General features: G+C 48.0%; 1 long non-coding RNA gene across 1 annotated transcript; it reads right to left on the minus strand.

Moving 5' to 3' along the window:
• Window positions 1-18,843: 18,843 nt before the first annotated feature.
• LOC138278700 (uncharacterized) lies at window positions 18,844-21,694 on the minus strand. The gene is made up of 3 exons (XR_011200806.1): window positions 21,656-21,694; window positions 19,765-19,818; window positions 18,844-19,262 (listed from the first exon to the last, which is right to left on the minus strand). It is a non-coding gene; the product is annotated as an uncharacterized lncRNA (long non-coding RNA).
• Window positions 21,695-26,201: the final 4,507 nt, after the last annotated feature.

Consider the following 26,201-nt stretch of genomic DNA (forward strand, 5'->3'; position numbering starts at 1 on the left):
TCTGGCAGGGTTGAAGGGATGCTCCATGGTAACTAAAATGCTGCACTTTTTCTCACCAATATTAGTTATCCCACAGAGAGGTACTTCCACCTCAGGGAGTACAGCTGTGCCAGCTGATGGTTCCCTTGGTACAGGTGCCACCCCAGGAGGCGTTTCTCCCACCACAGCAATGGTATCCTGAATGGCAGGGTGGATAGGGAATACTTTGATGCCCTTTTTACCTGTTGTTGGAGAAGGATCCTGAGTTTTCAGGCCTTTTTCTCTCTTTTGCTTTTTCATTTCAGCAGAAATGAGAGGTGTTGGAACATGCTGGAAACATACCCCAATACTTTTGCAAGTATTGGTTGTATGATTCCATGCACTCTGGGGGCTACTTAAAGAACCCCCAGCATTGCTTCCATAGCCTTCAGAGGCTTTCCAGGCAGCCTCAGCTGCTGTTACCTCACAGACAGGTTTCTGCCCTCCTGTTGCTTGAGCAGTTGAAGCCCAGTAAGGCAGAACAAAGGATTTCCTTTGGGAGAGGGGTGTTACAGCCTCTCCCTTTGGAAATAGGTGTTACATGGCTACTGGTATGCTTTTATGGACACATTTGGTGCCCTCTGTGCATAAACCAGTCTACACCAGTTCAGGGACCCCCAGTCCCTGCTCTGGCATGAAACTGGACAATTAAAAGGGGAGTGACCACTCCCCTGTCCATAACCACCCCAGGGGTGGTGCCCAGAGCTCCTACATAGAGTCCCTGGGTTTTGCCATTTTGAATCCATGGTTGGCAGGGAACACTGGGAGCATCTGAGTGGCCAGGTGTAGGAAAGTACCATCTTGCCTGGCATGTTACCCCCATTTTTCACTGTATATATGTTGTTTTAGTTGTATGTGTCACTGGGACCCTGGTAACCCAGGGCCCCAGTGCTCATAAGTGTGCCTGAATGTGTTACCTGTGTAGTGACTAACTGTCTCACTGAGGCTCTGCTAATCAGAACCTCAGTGGTTATGCTCTCTCATTTCTTTCCAAATTGTCACTAACAGGCTAGTGACCATTTTTACCAATTTACGTTGGCTTACTGGAACACCCTTATAACTCCCTAGTATATGGTACTGAGGTACCCAGGGTATTGGGGTTCCAGGAGATCCCTATGGGCTGCAGCATTTCTTTTGCCACCCATAGGGAGCTCTGACAATTCTTACACAGGCCTGCCACTGCAGCCTGAGTGAAATAACGTCCACGTTATTTCACAGCCATTTTACACTGCACTTAAGTAACTTATAAGTCACCTATATGTCTAACCTTTACCTGGTAAAGGTTAGGTGCAAAGTTACTTAGTGTGAGGGCACCCTGGCACTAGCCAAGGTGCCCCCACATTGTTCAGAGCCAATTCCCTGAACTTTGTGAGTGCGAGGACACCATTACACGCGTACACTACATATAGGTCACTACCTATATGTAGCTTCACAATGGTAACTCCGAATATGGCCATGTAACATGTCTATGATCATGGAATTGCCCCCTCTATGCCATCCTGGCATAGTTGGCACAATCCCATGATCCCAGTGGTCTGTAGCAGAGACCCTGGTACTGCTAAACTGCTCTTCCTGGGGTTTCACTGCAGCTGCTGCTGCTGCCAACCCCTCAGACAGGCATCTGCCCTCCTGGGGTCCAGCCAGGCCTGGCCCAGGATGGCAGAACAAAGAACTTCCTCTGAGAGAGGGTGTGACACCCTCTCCCTTTGGAAAATGGTGTGAAGGCAGGGGAGGAGTAGCCTCCCCCAGCCTCTGGAAATGCTTTGTTGGGCACAGATGTGCCCAATTCTGCATAAGCCAGTCTACACCGGTTCAGGGGACCCCTTAGCCCTGCTCTGGCGCGAAACTGGACAAAGGAAAGGGGAGTGACCACTCCCCTGACCTGCACCTCCCCTGGGAGGTGTCCAGAGCTCCTCCAGTGTGCTCCAGACCTCTGCCATCTTGGAAACAGAGGTGCTGCTGGCACACTGGACTGCTCTGAGTGGCCAGTGCCACCAGGTGACGTCAGAGACTCCTTGTGATAGGCTCCTTCAGGTGTTGCTAGCCTATCCTCTCTCCTAGGTAGCCAAACCCTCTTTTCTGGCTATTTAGGGTCTCTGTCTCTGGGGAAACTTTAGATAACGAATGCAAGAGCTCAGCCGAGTTCCTCTGCATCTCTCTCTTCACCTTCTGATAAGGAATCGACTGCTGACCGCGCTGGAAGCCTGCAAAACTGCAACAAAGTAGCTAAGACGACTACTGCAACTCTGTAACGCTGATCCTGCCGCCTTCTCGACTGTTTTCCTGCTTGTGCATGCTGTGGGGGTAGTCTGCCTCCTCTCTGCACCAGAAGCTCCGAAGAAATCTCCCGTGGGTCGACGGAATCTTCCCCCTGCAACCGCAGGCACCAAAAAACTGCATTACCGGTCCCTTGGGTCTCCTCTCAGCACGACGAGCGACGTCCCTCGAATCCAGCAACTCTGTCCAAGTGACATTTTGAAACTGGAGACCAAGGCACCTCTAGTGGAGCACTTTAAAACTTTTCATCATAATGCACTTTCCTTTAAATTCATTGGAATAGATCGCATCACTCCGTCTCCACGGGGTGGCAACCTACACTTACGTCTACGTCAACAAGAAAGCAGGATGATTATTCAATATGATACGGTGAACAATGGTTTGAACCAGGACCATGAATGGCATTATTGGTTATTGTAAAAGTTGTACTGTTACGATTGCTTCTGTCGGTTGATAGCTCAAAATGCTCTATTTGAGCCATGCCTTCTTTTTTTCTTTTGTTCTTTTTGTCTGTTATTACAGATGGCTCATATTTTAATTTTTCAACATGTCCCTTCTTCTTCCCTTCTTTCATCTTCTCTTTTCTACCTGTTAATTTTCTTTATTTTAGCTTTCTCATAATCATATTATATTATGCCTATCTTACATGATTTATGTTATAGCCTATAAGGGCAAATCTCTCCTTTGATCATTCATTGATTTCTCTAATATTTAATCTCCATTCGTCTAATGCCAATTTTTTCCTTCTTAATTTTTTCCTTCTTAATCTATTGTTTTCACATTAAGTTCTGTATTAGTCACTGTTAATATTGACGTTTCTCTAATTTCTTCTTCCCTCCTTCTATCACAATTTTTCTCTGTAGATTATCTCTCTGTTTTTCTATCACCCACGTTCTTCTCTCTTCTCTCTTTCATATGTTTTCATTCTTTTTGCTTTAATTATTTTTATATTTTTCCTCTAATATTCTTTTTCCTTTGCTTGTTGTACCAGTGTTCAACTTTTTCATTACTAAACTGTTTATGCCTGTAGCCTGTACTCTTACGCATTGGGTTTCAATTTTCACCAGGTAGTATTTACCTGTTTAAACATGGCCGCCACTATTCCCCTTTGGTTGCATTGAATGGTGTGTCCCTTCTCTGTTTCGCTGTCCGCGAGGCAGAGAAGAGACGAGTAGTTATGATAACCACGTTAGCTGCCCGTCGGAGTTTTAACGATTTACCGCGGGACGCGCCGGTGACTTTACGGCGTTTTCTAACACCGAACCAGGTAACAACCAACTTCGTTCAGCTGTATTCAATGAGTTTCCCCTTTCAGGGAGACTGGGTCTTTGATACTGTGTCAGAAAGTTAAAAATGCTCGCTAGACCAAGAGTTCTATTTTTGATTAAAGGATAGTTTGAAGTTTATTTCGAGCCTGCCGTTTTACAACTATACTTTTTTCGGTCACATTAAGATATTCTTGTTCCTTCTCTGTTGTACAAATGAAATTCAAATATTATAGACTCACCGCTTAGTGATATGTTGCAAGGTGGCAAACTTGAGCTCTCAAATTTTTGCACGTTTTAAATTTGTGCCTCTTGGTATATATTGTTTTTATTTATATGTTTGTTTAATACATTGCACATAATTTCATGTCTAGATTCCTACCTTCAACTGCGACAATTTAATGTCTGAAGTTCTTTGCATATTGTTTTGAACTGGGTACGTTCTTCCATTCTTCTAAGTTCTTCTTTGTTCAATATCTATCACAGAACGTATTAGGTAATTTTCACTCACGTGTATTTCTTCTTAATATATATTAACAGCATGAGAGTGCCAGCGCACATCTTTTTGGGCTTACTCCTAGTCTTACTTATTTTTTATTTTTTAGTAGAGCACTACTAATATATCTTTGTTTATCAGATTATTTATAAGTAGTAGATTATAAGCACTTGACCCTATCACTTTAACCTTTGGATCACATTTGAGATCATGGTAAGGGTTCCTCTTAATGCTCACTGGTTCCCCTAAAGGGAGCATAAATTGCACCACACAATTTGCACCGGAAGCATGCTATCACACTTGACAGCATTTGCCTGATTGATGACTTACTTGGTCTATATATATTTTCTTCAGCCTTGAGAAAGCCCCCGCTTACTCGCTTAAGGGGCGAAACACGTGTTGGCTGTTACACCATCGTGCACCTCTACCTGACCTCTTTTCCAACCCTTCGGACTGGATTATTAATTTTGCTGATCAATGAAGCACTCTTTATTTTCAATTTCGTCCTTATTTAATTGGACTAAATTCCTTTGGAACTGAATTTCTTTCTTACAATGGAATAAAATAATTATTGAAGCATTTTGCTCATGACCTTTAAAAATCTTTAATGTGGGAAGTCACCTCTTTACTATTTTAGGACTGTAACTTTTGGGAGGCTTAGGGTCCAGGCCCCCCGGTTTGAATTTCCCACATCTCGTCTAATAAATTCAATAATTCAATTACAAAATAGGCATTTTAAGGAAGTCGACTGGCTGGACTCTTCTTCTTTTCTCTGCATTGCTGGGAATCGCGACTTTTGCAGCTACTCCGGCCTCCGTGCACTTCCGGCGGAAATCCTTTGTGCACAGACCAGCCTGGGTCCACGGTACTCTAACCTGCATTGCACGACCTCCTAAGTTGTTCTCCGGCGACGTGGGACTTCTTTGTGCGACTTCGGGTGAGCACTGTTTCACGCATCCTCGTAGTGCCTGTTTCTGGCACTTCTCTGGGTGCTACCTGCTGCTGAGAGGGCTCCTTGTCTTGCTCGACGTCCCCTCTCTCTCCTGGTCCAATTTGCGACCTCCTGGTCCCTCCAGGGCCACAGCAGCGTCCAAAAACGCTAACCGCATGATTTGCAGCTAGCAAGGCTTGTTGGCGTTCTTTCGGTGGGGAAAACACTTCTGCACGACTCTCCACGGCGAGAGGGATCCGTCCACCAAAGGGGAAGTCTCTAGCCCTTTTCGTTCCTGCAGAAACCTCAGCTTCTTCTGTCCAGTAGAAGCTTCTTTGCACCCGCAGCTGGCATTTCCTGGGCATCTGCCCATCTCCGACTTGCTTGTGACTTTTGGACTTGGTCCCCTTGTTCCACAGGTACCCTAGATTGGAAATCCATAGTTGTTGCATTGTTGGTTTGTGTCTTTCCTGCATTATTCCTCTAACACGACTTCTTTGTCCTTAGGGGAACTTTAGTGCACTTTGCACTCACTTTTCAGGGTCTTGGGGAGGGTTATTTTTCTAACTCTCACTATTTTCTAATAGTCCCAGCGACCCTCTACAAGGTCACATAGGTTTGGGATCCATTCGTGGTTCGCATTCCACTTTTGGAGTATATGGTTTGTGTTGCCCCTATCCCTATGTTTCCCCATTGCATCCTATTGTAACTATACATTGTTTGCACTGTTTTCTAAGACTATACTGCATATTTTTGCTATTGTGTATATATATCTTGTGTATATTTCCTATCCTCTCACTGAGGGTACACTCTGAGATACTTTGGCATATTGTCATAAAAATAAAGTACCTTTATTTTTAGTATAACTGTGTCTTGTGTTTTCTTATGATATTGTGAATATGACACTAAGTGGTACTGTAGTAGCTTCACACGTTGTAGGAAAGTACCATCTTGCCTGGCATGTTACCCCCATTTTTCACTGTATATATGTTGTTTTAGTTGTATGTGTCACTGGGACCCTGGTAACCCAGGGCCCCAGTGCTCATAAGTGTGCCTGTATGTGTTACCTGTGTAGTGACTAACTGTCTCACTGAGGCTCTGCTAATCAGAACCTCAGTGGTTATGCTCTCTCATTGCTTTCCAAATTGTCACTGACAGGCTAGTGACCATTTTTACCAATTTACATTGGCTTACTGGAACACCCTTATAATCCCCTAGTATATGGTACTGAGGTACCCAGGGTATTGGGGTTCCAGGAGATCCCTATGGGCTGCAGCATTTCTTTTGCCACCCATAGGGAGCTCTGACAATTCTTACACAGGCCTGCCACTGCAGCCTGAGTGAAATAACGTCCACGTTATTTCACAGCCATTTTACACTGCACTTAAGTAACTTATAAGTCACCTATATGTCTAACCTTTACCTGGTAAAGGTTAGGTGCAAAGTTACTTAGTGTGAGGGCACCCTGGCACTAGCCAAGGTGCCCCCACATTGTTCAGAGCCAATTCACTGAACTTTGCGAGTGCGGGGACACCATTACACGCGTGCACTACATATAGGTCACTACCTATATGTAGCTTCACCATGGTAACTCCGAATATGGCCATGTAACATGTCTATGATCATGGAATTGCCCCCTCTATGCCATCCTGGCATTGTTGGTACAATTCCATGATCCCAGTGGTCTGTAGCACAGACCCTGGTACTGCCAGACTGCCCTTCCTGGGGTTTCTCTGCAGCTGCTGCTGCTGCCAACCCCTCAGACAGGCATCTGCCCTCCTGGGGTCCAGCCAGGCCTGGCCCAGGATGGCAGAACAAAGAACTTCCTCTGAGAGAGGGTGTGACACCCTCTCCCTTTGGAAAATGGTGTGAAGGCAGGGGAGGAGTAGCCTCCCCCAGCCTCTGGAAATGCTTTGTTGGGCACAGAGGTGCCCAATTCTGCATAAGCCAGTCTACACCGGTTCAGGGACCCCTTAGCCCCTGCTCTGGCGCGAAACTGGACAAAGGAAAGGGGAGTGACCACTCCCCTGACCTGCACCTCCCCTGGGAGGTGTCCAGAGCTCCTCCAGTGTGCTCCAGACCTCTGCCATCTTGGAAACAGAGGTGCTGCTGGCACACTGGACTGCTCTGAGTGGCCAGTGCCACCAGGTGACGTCAGAGACTCCTTGTGATAGGCTCCTTCAGGTGTTAGTAGCCTTTCCTCTCTCCTAGGTAGCCAAACCCTCTTTTCTGGCTATTTAGGGTCTCTGTCTCTGGGGAAACTTTAGATAACGAATGCATGAGCTCAGCCGAGTTCCTCTGCATCTCCCTCTTCACCTTCTGATAAGGAATCGACCGCTGACCGCGCTGGAAGCCTGCAAACCTGCAACATAGTAGCAAAGACGACTACTGCAACTCTGTAACGCTGATCCTGCCGCCTTCTCGACTGTTTTCCTGCTTGTGCATGCTGTGGGGGTAGTCTGCCTCCTCTCTGCACCAGAAGCTCCGAAGAAATCTCCCGTGGGTCGACGGAATCTTCCCCCTGCAACCGCAGGCACCAAAAAGCTGCATCTCCGGTCCCTTGGGTCTCCTCTCAGCACGACGAGCGAGGTCCCTCGAATCCAGCGACACCGTCCAAGTGACCCCCACAGTCCAGTGACTCTTCAGCCCAAGTTTGGTGGAGGTAAGTCCTTGCCTCACCTCGCTGGGCTGCATTGCTGGGAACCGCGACTTTGCAAGCTTCTCCGGCCCCTGTGCACTTCCGGCGGAAATCCTTCGTGCACAGCCAAGCCTGGGTCCACGGCACTCTAACCTGCATTGCACGACTTTCTAAGTTGGTCTCCGGCGACGTGGGACTCCTTTGTGCAACTTCGGCGAGCACCGTTTCACGCATCCTCGTAGTGCCTGTTTCTGGCACTTCTCCGGGTGCTACCTGCTTCAGTGAGGGCTCTTTGTCTTGCTCGACGTCCCCTCTCTCTGCAGGTCCAATTTGCGACCTTCTGGTCCCTCCTGGGCCCCAGCAGCGTCCAAAAACGCCAAACGCACGATTTGCGTGTAGCAAGGCTTGTTGGCGTCCATCCGGCGGGAAAACACTTCTGCACGACTCTCCAAGGCGTGGGGGATCCATCCTCCAAAGGGGAAGTCTCTAGCCCTTGTCGTTCCTGCAGTATTCACAGTTCTTCAGCCTAGTAAGAGCTTCTTTGCACCAACCGCTGGCATTTCTTGGGCATCTGCCCATCTCCGAGCTGCTTGTGACTTTTGGACTTGGTCCCCTTGTTCCACAGGTACCTTCAGACAGGAATCCATCGTTGTTGCATTGCTGATTTGTGTTTTCCTTGCATTCTCCCTCTAACACGACTATTTTGTCCTTAGGGGAACTTTGGTGCACTTTGCACTCACTTTTCAGGGTCTTGGGGAGGGTTATTTTTCTAACTCTCACTATTTTCTGATAGTCCCAGCGACCCTCTACAAGGTCACATAGGTTTGGGGTCCATTCGTGGTTCACATTCCACTTTTGGAGTATATGGTTTGTGTTGCCCCTATCCCTATGTTTCCCCATTGCATCCTATTGTAACTATACATTGTTTGCACTGTTTTCTAAGACTATACTGCATATTTTTGCTATTGTGTATATATATCTTGTGTATATTTCCTATCCTCTCACTGAGGGTACACTCTAAGATACTTTGGCATATTGTCATAAAAATAAAGTACCTTTATTTTTAGTATAACTGTGTATTGTGTTTTCTTATGATATTGTGCATATGACACTAAGTGGTACTGTAGTAGCTTCACACGTCTCCTAGTTCAGCCTAAGCTGCTCTGCTAAGCTACCATTATCTATCAGCCTAAGCTGCTAGACACCCTATACACTAATAAGGGATAACTGGGCCTGGTGCAAGGTGCAAGTACCCCTTGGTACTCACTACAAGCCAGTCCAGCCTCCTACATTGGTTGTGCAGTGGTGGGATAAGTGCTTGAGACTACTTACCACTCTTGTCATTGTACTTTTCATAAGAGAAAAATATACAAAACAAGGTCAGTGTATATACACATAGCCAAAAAGTTTTGCATTTCCTCTTTTCACTCTTTTCTAAGTGCTGAAAAGTACTACTAAACTTTCAAAAAGTTCTTAAAAGTTTAAAAAGTTTTTTCTGTCTTTCCAAAAAGTTCTGAAAACTTTTTTCTCTTTATCTATCACTTTAACTCTCTCTAAAAATGTCTGGCACAGGCCAAAAAGTTGAACTGTCCAAACTTGCATATGATCACCTTAGCTGGAAAGGAGCAAGGAGTCTCTGCATAGAGAGAGGTTTGAGTGTAGGGAAGAATCCTTCCTTAGAACTGTTAATTAATATGCTTAGAGTACAGGATAAGGCCAAAAGTGCCCAATCTGTAGAAAAAGTAGCTAATGGTTCTCAATCTGATCCAGGGACTCCCCCAGGAAAAGGTTCAGGAAAGAAAATTCTCAGCCTGCCCATTACTAGACAGTCTAGCATAGTTGGTACAGAGGTTGAATCACACCATACTGATGGTGTGCTCTCACATTATGCTGGTAGCCAAGCTGTTAGGGTGCCCTCTGTAAGGGACAGGTCTCCTTCTGTTCATTCCCATCATACCTCTGTATCTAGAAATGTCCCTCCCACCCACCCTGATGACAGATTGTTGGAAAGGGAGCTCAATAGATTGAGAGTGGAGCAAACCAGACTGAAGCTCAAGAAGCAACAGCTGGATTTGGATAGACAGTCTTTAGAAATAGAGAGGGAAAGACAGAAAATGGGTTTAGATACCCATGGTGGCAGCAGCAGTATTCCCCATAGTCATCCTGCAAAAGAGCATGATTCCAGGAATCTGCATAAGATAGTTCCCCCTTACAAGGAGGGGGATGACATTAACAAGTGGTTTGCTGCACTTGAGAGGGCCTGTGCTGTACAGGATGTCCCTCAAAGGCAGTGGGCTGCTATCCTATGGCTATCATTTACTGGAAAAGGTAGGGATAGGCTCCTTACTGTAAAAGAAAATGATGCTAACAATTTCCAAGTTCTTAAGAATGCACTCCTGGATGGTTATGGCTTAACCACTGAACAGTACAGGATCAAGTTCAGAGATACCAAAAAGGAGTCTTCACAAGACTGGGTTGATTTCATTGACCAGGCAGTGAAGGCCTTGGAGGGGTGGTTACATGGCAGTAAAGTTACTGATTATGACAGCCTGTATAACTTAATCCTGAGAGAGCATATTCTTAATAATTGTGTGTCTGATTTGTTGCACCAGTACTTGGTGGAGTCTGATCTGACCTCTCCCCAAGAATTGGGAAAGAAGGCAGACAAATGGGTCAGAACAAGAGTGAACAGAAAAGTTCATACAGGGGGTGACAAAGATGGCAACAAAAAGAAGGATGGTAAGTCTTCTGACAAGGGTGGGGACAAATCTAAAAATGAGTCTTCATCAGGCCCACAAAAACACTCTGGTGGGGGTGGTGGGCCCAAACCCTCCTCTAATCAGAACAAGGAAAAGAAACCATGGTGCTATTTATGTAAGATAAAAGGCCATTGGACAACAGATCCCAGTTGTCCAAAGAAAGGCACCACAGCTCCTACCACTACAACCCCTACTGCTACACCTAGTGTCCCTACTAATAGCAGTGGTGGTGGGAGCAAACCTACTAATAGCCAATCCAAGGGAGTAGCTGGGCTCACTTTTGGTAATTTAGTTGGGGTTGGTCTGATTAGGGAGACCACAGAGGCTACTTTAGTCTCTGAAGGGGCTATTGACTTAGCCACTTTGGTTGCTTGCCCCCATAACTTGGAGAAGTACAAGCAACTAACCCTAATAAATGGTGTTGAGGTCCAGGCCTACAGGGACACAGGTGCCAGTGTCACAATGGTGATTGAGAAACTGGTGCACCCTGAACAACACATACTTGGACACCAGTACCAAGTAACCGATGCTCACAACATAACACAAAGCCACCCCATGGCTGTTGTAAATCTCAACTGGGGGGGGGTATCTGGTCCAAAGAAAGTTGTGGTAGCTTCAGATTTACCTGTAGACTGTCTATTAGGGAACGATTTGGAGACATCAGCTTGGTCAGATGTGGAGTTGGAGGCCCATGCAGCAATGCTGGGCATCCCAGGGCATATTTTTGCTTTGACAAGGGCTCAGGCCAAAAAGCAAAAAGGACAGGGAAGCTTGGATCCTGGAACAATGGACCAAGTGCTCCCTAAAGCTAGGGCTAGTAGAAGCAAACCACTTCCTACTATCCCTCCCTCTACAGTGGATTCTAATTCTGAGGAAGAAGAATTCCCTCCCTGTGCAGAACCTACACCAGAGGAGCTGGAAGCAGACACTGCTGAGCTTTTGGGTGAAGGGGGGCCTGCCAGAGAGGAGCTGAGTGTGGCACAGCAAACCTGTCCCACATTAGAGGGTCTCAGACAGCAAGCTGTCAAACAGGCTAATGGGGATGTCAGTGACTCACACAGAGTTTACTGGGAGGACAACCTCTTGTACACTGAGCAAAGGGATCCTAAACCTGGAGCTGCCAGGAGATTAGTGATTCCTCAGGAGTACAGAAAGTTCCTCCTAACACTGGCACATGACATTCCCTTAGCTGGGCACCTGGGTCAAATGAAAACTTGGGACAGATTGGTACCACTGTTTCATTGGCCTAGGATGTCTGAGGACACAAAAGATTTTTGTAAGTCCTGTGAAACCTGTCAAGCCAGTGGCAAGACAGGTAGCACTCCAAAGGCACCCCTTATCCCACTGCCTGTGGTTGGGGTTCCCTTTGAAAGGGTAGGGGTTGACATAGTTGGCCCCCTTGACCCTCCTACTGCTTCAGGCAATAGGTTTATCTTAGTGGTAGTGGACCATGCCACAAGGTATCCTGAAGCTATTCCTTTAAGGACCACTACAGCTCCTGCAGTGGCAAAGGCCCTCCTGGGAATATTTTCCAGGGTGGGCTTCCCAAAGGAAGTAGTATCAGACAGAGGAAGCAATTTCATGTCTGCATACTTAAAGGCCATGTGGAAGGAGTGTGGTGTAACTTACAAGTTCACAACACCCTATCATCCACAAACAAATGGACTGGTGGAGAGATTTAATAAAACTCTCAAAGGCATGATTATGGGACTCCCTGAAAAACTCCGCAGGAGATGGGATATCCTTCTACCATGCCTCCTTTTTGCCTACAGGGAGGTACCCCAGAAAGGAGTGGGCTTCAGCCCCTTTGAACTTCTTTTTGGACACCCTGTTAGGGGTCCACTCACACTTGTAAAGGAGGGTTGGGAACAACCTTTAAAAGCTCCTAAGCAGGATATTGTGGACTATGTACTTGGCCTCAGATCAAGGATGGCTGAGTACATGAAAAAGGCCAGTAAAAACCTTCAGGCCAGCCAAGAGCTCCAGAAGCAATGGCATGATCAGAAGGCTGTTTTGGTTCAGTACCAACCAGGGCAGAAAGTGTGGGTCTTGGAGCCTGTGGCCCCAAGAGCACTCCAAGATAAATGGAGTGGTCCACACACAATTGTTGAAAAGAAGGGTGAAGTCACCTACTTGGTTGACTTAGGCACTGCCAGGAGTCCCCTTAGGGTGCTCCATGTCAACCGCCTGAAACCCTACTATGACAGGGCTGATCTCACCCTGCTCATGGCAACAGATGAGGGACAGGAAGAAGACAGTGATCCTCTACCTGATCTCTTCTCTTCCACAGAACAAGATGCTCTTGTGGAAGGGGTAGTTTTGGCTGATTGTCTTACTGCGGAGCAGAAAGATAATTGCATAAATCTCCTAGGACAATTTTCAGAACTCTTCTCCATTGTGCCAGGCACCACTTCTTGGTGTGAGCACACTATAGATACTGGAGACAGTTTACCTGTCAAAAGTAAGATCTATAGGCAGCCTGACCATGTCAGGGACTGCATAAAGCAAGAAGTTCAGAAGATGTTGGAACTAGGAGTGGTTGAGCACTCTGACAGTCCATGGGCTTCTCCTGTGGTACTGGTACCAAAACCCAATTCTAAAGATGGAAAGAAGGAAATGAGGTTTTGTGTAGACTATAGAGGTCTCAACTTGGTAACCAAAACAGATGCTCACCCTATACCCAGGGCAGATGAGCTAATAGATACACTGGCATCTGCCAAGTATCTAAGCACTTTTGATTTGACTGCAGGGTATTGGCAGATCAAAATGTCAGAAGATGCTAAACCTAAGACTGCATTTTCTACCATTGGAGGACATTACCAGTTTACTGTAATGCCTTTTGGTTTGAAAAATGCACCTGCCACTTTTCAGAGGTTGGTGAACACAGTCCTGCAAGGGCTGGAAGCTTTCAGTGCAGCATATTTGGATGATATAGCTGTCTTTAGCTCCAGCTGGGATGATCACCTGGTCCACCTTTGGAAAGTTTTGGAGGCCCTGCAAAAGGCAGGCCTCACTATCAAGGCTTCAAAGTGCCAGATAGGGCAGGGTAAGGTGGTTTATCTGGGACACCTTGTTGGTGGGGAACAGATTGCACCACTTCAGGGGAAAATCCAAACTATTATTGATTGGATTCCCCCTACCACTCAGACTCAGGTGAGAGCCTTCCTAGGCCTCACTGGGTATTACAGGAGGTTCATTAAGAACTATGGCTCCATTGCAGCCCCTCTTAATGACCTCACATCCAAGAAAATGCCTAAAAAGGTATTATGGACAGCAAACTGTCAGAAAGCTTTTGAGGAGCTGAAGCAGGCCATGTGCTCTGCACCTGTCCTGAAAAGCCCTTGTTACTCTAAAAAATTCTATGTCCAAACTGATGCATCTGAATTAGGAGTAGGGGCAGTCCTATCACAACTTAATTCTGAGGGCCAGGATCAACCTGTTGCTTTTATTAGTAGAAGGTTGACCCCTAGAGAAAAGCGTTGGTCTGCCATTGAGAGGGAGGCCTTTGCTGTGGTCTGGGCTCTGAAGAAGTTGAGGCCATACCTGTTTGGCACTCACTTCATTGTTCAGACAGACCACAAACCTCTACTTTGGCTAAAACAAATGAAAGGTGAAAATCCTAAATTGTTGAGGTGGTCCATATCCCTACAGGGAATGGACTATACAGTGGAACATAGACCTGGGAGTAGCCACTCCAATGCAGATGGACTCTCCAGATATTTCCACTTAGACAATGAAGACTCATCAGGTAATGGCTAGTCTTATTGTCCTTCGTTTGGGGGGGGGTTGTGTAGGAAAGTACCATCTTGCCTGGCATGTTACCCCCATTTTTCACTGTATATATGTTGTTTTAGTTGTATGTGTCACTGGGACCCTGGTAACCCAGGGCCCCAGTGCTCATAAGTGTGCCTGTATGTGTTACCTGTGTAGTGACTAACTGTCTCACTGAGGCTCTGCTAATCAGAACCTCAGTGGTTATGCTCTCTCATTGCTTTCCAAATTGTCACTGACAGGCTAGTGACCATTTTTACCAATTTACATTGGCTTACTGGAACACCCTTATAATCCCCTAGTATATGGTACTGAGGTACCCAGGGTATTGGGGTTCCAGGAGATCCCTATGGGCTGCAGCATTTCTTTTGCCACCCATAGGGAGCTCTGACAATTCTTACACAGGCCTGCCACTGCAGCCTGAGTGAAATAACGTCCACGTTATTTCACAGCCATTTTACACTGCACTTAAGTAACTTATAAGTCACCTATATGTCTAACCTTTACCTGGTAAAGGTTAGGTGCAAAGTTACTTAGTGTGAGGGCACCCTGGCACTAGCCAAGGTGCCCCCACATTGTTCAGAGCCAATTCACTGAACTTTGCGAGTGCGGGGACACCATTACACGCGTGCACTACATATAGGTCACTACCTATATGTAGCTTCACCATGGTAACTCCGAATATGGCCATGTAACATGTCTATGATCATGGAATTGCCCCCTCTATGCCATCCTGGCATTGTTGGTACAATTCCATGATCCCAGTGGTCTGTAGCACAGACCCTGGTACTGCCAGACTGCCCTTCCTGGGGTTTCTCTGCAGCTGCTGCTGCTGCCAACCCCTCAGACAGGCATCTGCCCTCCTGGGGTCCAGCCAGGCCTGGCCCAGGATGGCAGAACAAAGAACTTCCTCTGAGAGAGGGTGTGACACCCTCTCCCTTTGGAAAATGGTGTGAAGGCAGGGGAGGAGTAGCCTCCCCCAGCCTCTGGAAATGCTTTGTTGGGCACAGAGGTGCCCAATTCTGCATAAGCCAGTCTACACCGGTTCAGGGACCCCTTAGCCCCTGCTCTGGCGCGAAACTGGACAAAGGAAAGGGGAGTGACCACTCCCCTGACCTGCACCTCCCCTGGGAGGTGTCCAGAGCTCCTCCAGTGTGCTCCAGACCTCTGCCATCTTGGAAACAGAGGTGCTGCTGGCACACTGGACTGCTCTGAGTGGCCAGTGCCACCAGGTGACGTCAGAGACTCCTTGTGATAGGCTCCTTCAGGTGTTAGTAGCCTTTCCTCTCTCCTAGGTAGCCAAACCCTCTTTTCTGGCTATTTAGGGTCTCTGTCTCTGGGGAAACTTTAGATAACGAATGCATGAGCTCAGCCGAGTTCCTCTGCATCTCCCTCTTCACCTTCTGATAAGGAATCGACCGCTGACCGCGCTGGAAGCCTGCAAACCTGCAACATAGTAGCAAAGACGACTACTGCAACTCTGTAACGCTGATCCTGCCGCCTTCTCGACTGTTTTCCTGCTTGTGCATGCTGTGGGGGTAGTCTGCCTCCTCTCTGCACCAGAAGCTCCGAAGAAATCTCCCGTGGGTCGACGGAATCTTCCCCCTGCAACCGCAGGCACCAAAAAGCTGCATCTCCGGTCCCTTGGGTCTCCTCTCAGCACGACGAGCGAGGTCCCTCGAATCCAGCGACACCGTCCAAGTGACCCCCACAGTCCAGTGACTCTTCAGCCCAAGTTTGGTGGAGGTAAGTCCTTGCCTCACCTCGCTGGGCTGCATTGCTGGGAACCGCGACTTTGCAAGCTTCTCCGGCCCCTGTGCACTTCCGGCGGAAATCCTTCGTGCACAGCCAAGCCTGGGTCCACGGCACTCTAACCTGCATTGCACGACTTTCTAAGTTGGTCTCCGGCGACGTGGGACTCCTTTGTGCAACTTCGGCGAGCACCGTTTCACGCATCCTCGTAGTGCCTGTTTCTGGCACTTCTCCGGGTGCTACCTGCTTCAGTGAGGGCTCTTTGTCTTGCTCGACGTCCCCTCTCTCTGCAGGTCCAATTTGCGACCTTCTGGTCCCTCCTGGGCCCCAGCAGCGTCCAAAAACGCCAAACGCACGATTTGCGTGTAGCAAGGCTTGTTGGCGTCCATCCGGCGGGAAAACACTTCTGCACGACTCTCCAAGGCGTGGGGGATCCATCCTCCAAAGGGGAAGTCTCTAGCCCTTGTCGTTCCTGCAGTATTCACAGTTCTTCAGCCTAGTAAGAGCTTCTTTGCACCAACCGCTGGCATTTCTTGGGCATCTGCCCATCTCCGAGCTGCTTGTGACTTTTGGACTTGGTCCCCTTGTTCCACAGGTACCTTCAGACAGGAATCCATCGTTGTTGCATTGCTGATTTGTGTTTTCCTTGCATTCTCCCTCTAACACGACTATTTTGTCCTTAGGGGAACTTTGGTGCACTTTGCACTCACTTTTCAGGGTCTTGGGGAGGGTTATTTTTCTAACTCTCACTATTTTCTGATAGTCCCAGCGACCCTCTACAAGGTCACATAGGTTTGGGGTCCATTCGTGGTTCACATTCCACTTTTGGAGTATATGGTTTGTGTTGCCCCTATCCCTATGTTTCCCCATTGCATCCTATTGTAACTATACATTGTTTGCACTGTTTTCTAAGACTATACTGCATATTTTTGCTATTGTGTATATATATCTTGTGTATATTTCCTATCCTCTCACTGAGGGTACACTCTAAGATACTTTGGCATATTGTCATAAAAATAAAGTACCTTTATTTTTAGTATAACTGTGTATTGTGTTTTCTTATGATATTGTGCATATGACACTAAGTGGTACTGTAGTAGCTTCACACGTCTCCTAGTTCAGCCTAAGCTGCTCTGCTAAGCTACCATTATCTATCAGCCTAAGCTGCTAGACACCCTATACACTAATAAGGGATAACTGGGCCTGGTGCAAGGTGCAAGTACCCCTTGGTACTCACTACAAGCCAGTCCAGCCTCCTACACACGTCTCCTAGTTCAGCCTAAGCTGCTCTTTTAAGCCACCATTATCTATCAGCCTAAGCTGCTAGACACCCTATACACTAATAAGGGATAACTGGGCCTGGTGCAAGGTGCAAGTACCCCTAGGTACTCACTACAAGCCAGTCCAGCCTCCTACACCAGGATAGCCAGGTGACGTCAGAGCCCCCTCCTGATAGTTGGTCACCCAGCTAGGTGACCAATCTCCCTTTCAGGGCTATTTAGGGTCTCTCTTTTGGATGGTTCCTCATATTCAGCTTGCAAGATTCCAGCAGGATTCTTCAGCATCCCTTACTTCAACTTCTGACCAAAGAAACTGCATCTGGACTCCCCAGGACCCGACAATCTGCAACAAAGATGAAGACTTCGCCTGCCACATTGTTCCTCCAGCTCCTACCAGCTTCTGCAACATTTCCCTGATTGAGCATCCTCTGAGGACAGCCAGTCTTCAGCCTGCACAGGAAAGAGAAGGAATCACCCTTGGAGTGAAGGAGTCACTCCCCTGCATCTGCACTGATACAGTTTTTGTCCTGTGTGAGTTCGCTCATGCTGAGACAGACCAGATTTCCAACTGAAGGTTTTCCAGCATTCAGAGCAGTCATACGGTCTTTCTCCAGTGTGAGTTCTCTCATGTTTAGTTAGAGTTATTTTCAGACTAAAGGTTTTCTGGCATTCAGAGCACTGATATGGTTTTAGTCCAGTGTGAGTTCTCTCATGTTGAGCTAGATAGGATTTCTGACTGAAGGTTTTCCAGCATTCAGAGCACTGATAAGGTCTTTGCCCAGTGCGAGTTCTCTCATGTTGAATGAGAGTTATTTTCTGACTGAAGGTTTTCTGGTATTCAGAGCACTGATAAGGTTTTTGTTCAGTGTGGATTCTCTTCTGTTGAGTGAGACTGCCTTTATGACTGAAGCTTTTTTTACACTAAGAGAACTGATGAGGTTTTTGTCCAGTGTGAGTTCTCTCGTGTTTAGTGAGGTGGGATTGATAACTAAAGCTGCTCTCACATTCATTGCTCTTCATCAAGATATATGCATCTCCAAGGTGGGTTGGTTGCTGGATACATGCCATCTTAAGACTGAATCTGATTCAGAGTCTGTATAAACTCTCACTGAGGAGCCCCTTGTAGTTATTAAGATGTCCCTCATGGAGTCATTTTCTCCAAGTTATGCCCGGTGGAGTTCTCTCAAGAAGAATTATACTCATTTTGTGACTCTAGTTTATCACATTTGATTTAGGAGTTTTAAAAGCACTGATAAGCGCTTTGGGGTTTAGTGCTTAAATGTTAGATAAATGTGTTCATACAAGTAATGATCGGGGATTAGGACATGCCACATTGATTTTATGAATTATCAATAGCGCAACACTGGGTCCTTTTAAGCTTCCTATCCCAGTACAAGCTTTTCTTGTTTTGAGGCTAAAGCCAGGTACATGATCGACTTTGGCGGTCTTTGAAACAACTCGATCAACACAAAAAAGAGAGCTGGTGGAGAAAATCTTTCTATATTAAAAACGATAATCCAGCGATTTTGATTGCAGTGACAACAAGAAGAGTTTTCATAATTGCTTTCTTTTAAACAATGTTTTCTTTCCTCCTGAATTACAGGAGATGCAGATGAAAGATTGTCCTTTTAAACGGAGACAATTGGTCGTCTTGACAATTCTGTCACATTATGTGGGCAGATGCTGTTTTCTTGAGAAGGTGCTCAGGTCTTCAAGGCACTGCTCATAAACGACCAGGCAGAATCTACAACACTGATTAGTTTGTTCTCAAGTGCGCGGCTTTGATATCAATTGTCGCCAATGTTCTTCGTTCTTACAAACCTTGAAACAGTAAATTCAGTAATTGCTTCTGATCGGTTTACTTTAGGTGCTCGACAACGTATAATGAACAGAAGAAATGTGAGGAATCACTTCGACATTCAGCAGTTTCTTCCGCTCCACGTTCCTCACCATTCCTGGTGCGAAGGATTTCTTTTTACAGCTCTAGAATGTAGAATATTTTACTTTCTTCAAAATAATCCTTTTCATCGAGTTTCACCAAACAAAGTTTCTTTTTCGGTTAGTGTTTCAGTGACCTGTAGAAATAGAGTTAGAGATAGTAAATTGACACCAAGAAATAATGTTTATGACAGTTTTTTTGCAGAAACAAAGAGGAAATCAGCTTGAGTTGCACTTCTGACAGGGGTGACACAGCTCTCGGACACTGTGTATACAGGGAGCTTGGAACCAGTGAAACCCTAGGTTGTGTGCACAAAAATGAGTGAATACTGAAGAACGAAATGCAAGTTACACATACATTGCAACACAGATTCTCAGAACCATCCAACATCAACAATTTACTCTCCGTGACAATGGCTGATATCACAGTAAGACATTTGAACACCTTTAATGAATTATCAGCTATTGTTTACTCTCCTGCCCTCTTAGAGGATTCATCGATTTCTTATTTCAGTGATTCCTGGAGAGACATTTTATCGGCCTTGTACTCAGTGCTTTAAATGCCGTCGCAGACTGAGGCTGTATCCAGTTCGCTCAGTGGAACTCACCATTTCAAACTGAGGGAAGATAAGGACTTACTTGGCGGCCCAGAACTCTTCACGCTCCTCCAACAGCACCCGATTACTGCAACACCTGAAAAAGGAGAAAAATCACAACACAAAAGGAAGTACACAAGGGAGAAGAAAAGAAAAGCACATACCAAAGAAACAGAGGAAAGAGAAAAAAAGACAAGCTCCCACTCCCACCAGAGAGACCCAGCACAACCCCTGAAGTGGCAGACAAGAGAGAGAAGGGCTGGATGGGAGGACACGACTAGGCGGAAGTCAGTTCCATGAAGCAAGAATGAGGAACAGTCCGAGAGAGGAGAGTGTCACGTGCTGTAGAAGAGGAGACAAATGCGGGGCTACTCATGGAACTGCTGGGCGACACAGGGACAAGTGCTGAAGGCCCAGCGCGTCCAGACCCAAGGAACTGCTGGGCGACACAGGGACAAGTGCTGAAGGCCCAGCGCGTCCAGACCCAAGGAACTGCTGGGCGACACAGGGACAAGTGTTGAAGGCCCAGCGCGTCCAGACCCAAGGAACTGCTGGGCGACACAGGGACAGTGCTGAAGGCCCAGCGCGTCCAGACCCAAGGAACTGCTGGGCGACACAGGGACAAGTGCTGAAGGCCCAGCGCGTCCAGACTCAAGGAACTGCTGGGCGACACAGGGACAAGTGCTGAAGGCCCAGCGCGTCCAGACCCAAGGAACTGCTGGGCGACACAGGGACAGTGCTGAAGGCCCAGCGCGTCCAGACCCAAGGAACTGCTGGGCGACACAGGGACAAGTGCTGAAGGCTCAGCGCGTCCAGACTCAAGGAACTGCTGGGCGACACAGGGACAAGTGCTGAAGGCCCAGCGCGTCCAGACCCAAGGAACTGCTGGGCGACACAGGGACAGTGCTGAAGGCCCAGCGCGTCCAGACCCAAGGAACTGCTGGGCGACACAGGGACAAGTGCTGAAGGCCCAGCGCGTCCAGACCCAAGGAACTGCTGGGCGACACAGGGACAGTGCTGAAGGCCCAGCGCGTCCAGACCCAAGGAACTGCTGGGCGACACAGGGACAAGTGCTGAAGGCCCAGCGCGTCCAGACCCAAGGAACTGCTGGGCGACACAGGGACAGTGCTGAAGGCCCAGCGCGTCCAGACCCAAGGAACTGCTGGGCGACACAGGGACAAGTGCTGAAGGCCCAGCGCGTCCAGACCCAAGGAACTGCTGGGCGACACAGGGACAAGTGCTGAAGGCCCAGAGTGTCCAGACCCAAGGAACTGCTGGGCGACACAGGGACAGTGCTGAAGGCCCAGCGCGTCCAGACCCAAGGAACTGCTGGGCGACACAGGGACAAGTGCTGAAGGCCCAGCGCGTCCAGACCCAAGGAACTGCTGGGCAACACAGGGACAGACCCAGGAGGGGACCAGACCTGCACCAGGAGCCCACCAAATTCACATTCCTTGAGGAGTGTGGCTGCATATGGTGGTGCCAGGGTAAGCAGGCTGTCCGCCACATCAGTGGGAATGCAAAATTAAAGCAGGAACTCGGGGAGGCAGGACACTGCTACAAACCCTACATGGCAACGCGCTTTGCCAGATAAACCTTAGTATTCGTAAGTGCCCTAAAGTAAGAGGCAGAAAGGAGAAAACATCACACAGATTGTGAAACTGGAGATAGTTACCCTGACCCTGGAGTATACTAACTTGTGTAAAGGAACATTCTCAAAGCAGGTACCATAACAATAAATAAGGAAGAGGACTACATCTAAGTCACATATTTGTTTTATTTTATTTCCATTTTTTATTATCACATGCTCTATAGCTATAGAATAGGCTGGAGGGGGAGTCAAATTCCTAAAGCTGAAGAGATATAAAAAAAGAGAGAGGAAGTCTAGAGAAGAAGTAGGGGATATGGAGACTGAGGTTTTAGGAAATCTTTACCTGACATTTTTTATGTTCCTCCTAAGGTAGCAGCCCCAGCGCTTGGTTCAACCCAGAACACCTTGAAAACAAGGAAAGAGAAGCTGCAACCAATAGATTATTTGCTGCAAACATGAATCACACAACAGCCCATCTCCCAAACAACCATCCTGTACTTACAAAACAAAACAAACTCTTATTCTCAGGAAACAATTGTAAAGCACTTTTGGTTTATGAAAAATTAGGGCTTTTTTCGGAATATTATTTTATCCTCCCGGTATCTGTGACCAAACCAACAACACACATCTTTCTCCAAATCCAAACTTCCCGTCTGTCGGGTTATCCCCCTTGTTCATGGTTGAGAGAGCCCATCGTGACTTCACCCCCAAGTAATGCCTGGATACTGATTCCGAAGGCCCCGGAGTCCTCAACACATTCTTTAGGGGGTCGGCAGGCTATAGCGCCTAGTGCTGTTCCATACAGAGAGGGGAACTAGGGCCAAAGGTGAAGAGTAATATTAATAATGAGGCGTCCACCTCGTGAGAAAGCTCTTGCTCACATTTCTCACATCGGACTTCATTTGCTTCCCTAAGAGCATTTCTTTTTTTACTGGCAGAGCTTGCCTACAGTTTCTTCATGCTGTGTATCCTCGTGTGCTGCGGCTTCGTTGCTCGTAAGTATCACAGAGTTCAGGCTGCGGACTGGCTCGGCTCTTAGAGCCCATGTACGAGCCAAGCCCTGAAAATACTTGCCATGTAAAGCACACAACAAACAAGCAGAATATGAACACAAAATAGTCTCTTTAGTGAACTAAGAGGCAAGACAGTTATCATGTAAACCATGTGCGTGGCCCAGATTATTATAAAGCAACATAACAGTCGTTAAATTAAGCAAAACAGATTTTAATGCAATTGATATTGTGAACTCACCTTAGTTGTACATCTTTTGCCAGTTTTGTGTAGCGCCAGCTCACACAGAAGGTTTTGAAGCGCTTCACATAAGCACCAGTTTACACAAGGTCAGGTTCATTTTTACAGTCACCGGGAAATGAAGTGATTTACTCAGAATCACGGGATAGTCAGCTAGCGCCGAGACTCGAGCCTGGCCACAGCATGTGGAGAGGGAGGGTGTCAGGCAGAAGCCTCTTGTGGGCTTGAGGTTTCCACAGGGCCTCGAGCTGAGCCAGAGCCAGGCTTCAGGCCTGAGTTTTCGGAGGCTCCCCCACCTCTGAAAGCTAAGAGGGGCTCAGAGAGGCGCCTAGATACTGGCCAGGAGAATCTCAAAGGACAACAATTCACCCCGTGCAAGCGCTGTTCTGAGATAACAAACAGCGTTAAAGGTAGTGCACGTCACTTAGCGGTCAGTGAACTGCTATGCCTCCGTAAGTGGAACCCTGTCCTGTCTCGAACTCTGACCTTGGGCTTCTGCCTGCGCCTCATCCCTGGTGCCTAGTGGAGGGTTCTGCTATTCTGCTGGGCTGCCCTCTTTCCTCTTTTCTCCTCCTTTTCCTCTACATGTGCCTCACGCTTTCAGCACTTCCCTCTTTCTTTGCCTCTTTCCCTTTTCTCCTCCTTTTTCTTTTAGTGTGCTGTTTCTGTGCCTTTCATTTTCTGCACTTTCCTCCTCACTCCTCTCATTCTCACATCTCTCTCTTTCTTCTCTCTCTCACTCTCCCCGCCGCTGCTGCCCCCGCGGCCCGCCCCCTTTTTTCATGCCGTTCCCCGCTCCTGCCTCCCAGCTGTCCTCTCCTCTCCCCTCCCTACTTAATGGCAGTCACGCTCAGCAGGTGCCCCGCTGGCACGCCTAAGGGAAGCCTGGCTGCGCCCGTCCGTGTCCCCACCACAACCAGCGCCAGGACCCCTGGACCTCGCACCCACCCCTGCTACACGCCAGCAGCACTAATCGCACTCCACCCAGGACACGGCAACAACTGTAAGCAGGCATCTCCAAGTAACACCAAGGGACCCTTCATCTGTCCCCACCGCAAATTCACCAGCCTCCGTCACTCAGGCCCACCCCTGAGGACCCACAAAGCAGATCACAGCCTCAGATGTATCCTGATCAACACTCGCTCTATCCACAGGCACGCCATCAAACTCTGGAACCTCATCGACACCACATCCCCGGACGTCGCCTTCCTCACAGAAACATGGCTCAACCCCTCCTCGGCTCCAGACATTGCCATCCCAGACAGCTAGAAGGTCATCCGCAAGGACCGCACAAATCGCCCGGGGGAGGCATCGCCATCGTCCACAAAGAGTCCCTACGCCTCTCCACCAGCACCAAAGACTCCACAACCAACATGGAGCACCTCCTCTTCCAGATTAAAACCAACCCTAACACCACTCTGCAGGGCACCCTCATCTACAGGCCGCCGGGCCCCCGCCCACCATTCTGTGACACCATCGCTGACCTAGCCATCACCCACGCTCTCACATCTGAGGACTAGATCCTACTGGGGGACCTCAACTTTTACCAACCCCGGACTCAAGCAACTTGTCACCGCAGCCACTCACTCGGCCGGTCACACACTCGACCCCATCTTCTCCCCCAGCAACCACGTCTACGTCAGTCACACCCCCGAACTCCAATGGACCGACCACTGCTGCATTCACTTCACCTTCAACAAACCCATTGGTCGCCACCACGCTACCCAACTTCCCCGCAGAAATTACCGAAGCATCATCACGCCCCCACAACCCCCTACACCGACAATGAGACCAGCAACATAATAGCAACCATCCACTCATGAACACCCACTGACCCCGGCCCTCACCACATTTTCAACAAAGCCAGTGACATCATCGCACCCAAACTCTGGCATACCGTCAACCACTCCTACTAAACCACCACAGAGTCTGAAACACGCAGAGATCAACCCTCTACTGAAGAAACCCAGCGATGACCTGACAGACCTCAAGAACTACAGGCCCATCTCCCTGCTCCCCTTTCCGGCCAAAGTCATCAAGAAGGCAGTCAACAAACAACTCACCACCTTCCTGGAAGCCAACATTATCCTGGACCCCTCTCAGTCAGGATTCAGAGGCAACCATAGCACCGAGACCACCCTCCTCGCCGCCACAGACAACATCCGCACCGTCCTGGACCGAGGCGAGACCGTCGCCCTCATCCTCCTGGACCCTTCTTCTGGCTGCGATGCAGTCTTACACGACACACTACGCACCTGTCTCCACGACGCCGGCATCCAAGACTCAGCACTGCAATGGTTCTCCTCGTTCCTCACTGGCAGAACACTGAAGGACCGACTCCCCGCCTTTCTCTCGGAAGCCATCACAATCAGCTGCGGCATCCGCCAAGTATCCTCACAGAGTCCCACCCTCTCAGCCTCTACATGACCCCACTGGCTGCCATTGTCAGAAGCCAGGCACTCAACATCATCTCCTATGCGGACAACACCCAACTGATAGTCTCCCTCACAACAACTCGACCACCGCCAAGAACAATTTCCACAAAGGAATGGAAACAGTCGCCGCCTGGATGAAAGAGAGTTGCCTCAAACTGAACTTGGACAAAACAGAAGTCCTCATCCTCGACTCAGCTCTTCCCTGGCAGGGCCCCCTGCACCCAAGAGCTCAGCAGTGTCTGCTGCCAGCTCCTCTGGTGTGGGTTCTGCAAAGGGAGAGGATTCCTCTTCCTCAAAAGGGGAATCATCTGTAGAGGGAAGGATAGTGGGAAGGGATTTACCCTCTCTACCCCTAGTTTTTGGGAGCACTTGGTCCATTGTTCCAGGATCCAAGTTTCCCTGTCCTATTTGCTTCTTGGCCTGAGCCCTTGTCAAAGCACAAATATGCCCAGGAATGCCCATCATTGCTGCAGGAGCCTCCAACTCCACTTCTGCCCAAGCTGATGTTTCCAAATCATTGCCCAGTAAGCAATCTACAGGTAATTCAGTGGCTACCTGTGAGAAGGTAGCCTCTTTCTAGCCTTGTTACCCCCACTTTTGGCCTGTTTGTGAGTGTATGTCAGGGTGTTTGTCACTGTTTTCACTGTCTCACTGGGATCCTGATAGCCAGGCCTCAGTGCTCATAGTGAAAACACTATGGTTTCAGTATGTTTGTTATGTGTCACTGGGATCCTGCTGGTCAGGACCCCAGTGCTCATAGGTTTGTGGCCTATATGTATGTGTCACTGGGACCCTGTCACACAGGGCCCCAGTGCTCATAGGTGTGCATGTATATGTTCCCTGTGTGGTGCCTAACTGTCTCACTGAGGCTCTGCTAACCAGAACCTCAGTGGTTATGCTCTCTCATTACTTTCAAATTGTCACTAACAGGCTAGTGACCATTTTTACCAATTTACATTGGCTTACTGGAACACCCTTATAATTCCCTAGTATATGGTACTGAGGTACCCAGGGTATTGGGGTTCCAGGAGATCCCTATGGGCTGCAGCATTTCTTTTGCCACCCATAGGGAGCTCTGACAATTCTTACACAGGCCTGCCACTGCAGCCTGAGTGAAATAACGTCCACATTATTTCACAGCCATTTTACACTGCACTTAAGTAACTTATAAGTCACCTATATGTCTAACCTTTACCTGGTAAA

Source organism: Pleurodeles waltl, unplaced genomic scaffold (genome assembly GCF_031143425.1).
Source record: "Pleurodeles waltl isolate 20211129_DDA unplaced genomic scaffold, aPleWal1.hap1.20221129 scaffold_54, whole genome shotgun sequence".
Classification (NCBI taxonomy): domain Eukaryota; kingdom Metazoa; phylum Chordata; class Amphibia; order Caudata; family Salamandridae; genus Pleurodeles; species Pleurodeles waltl.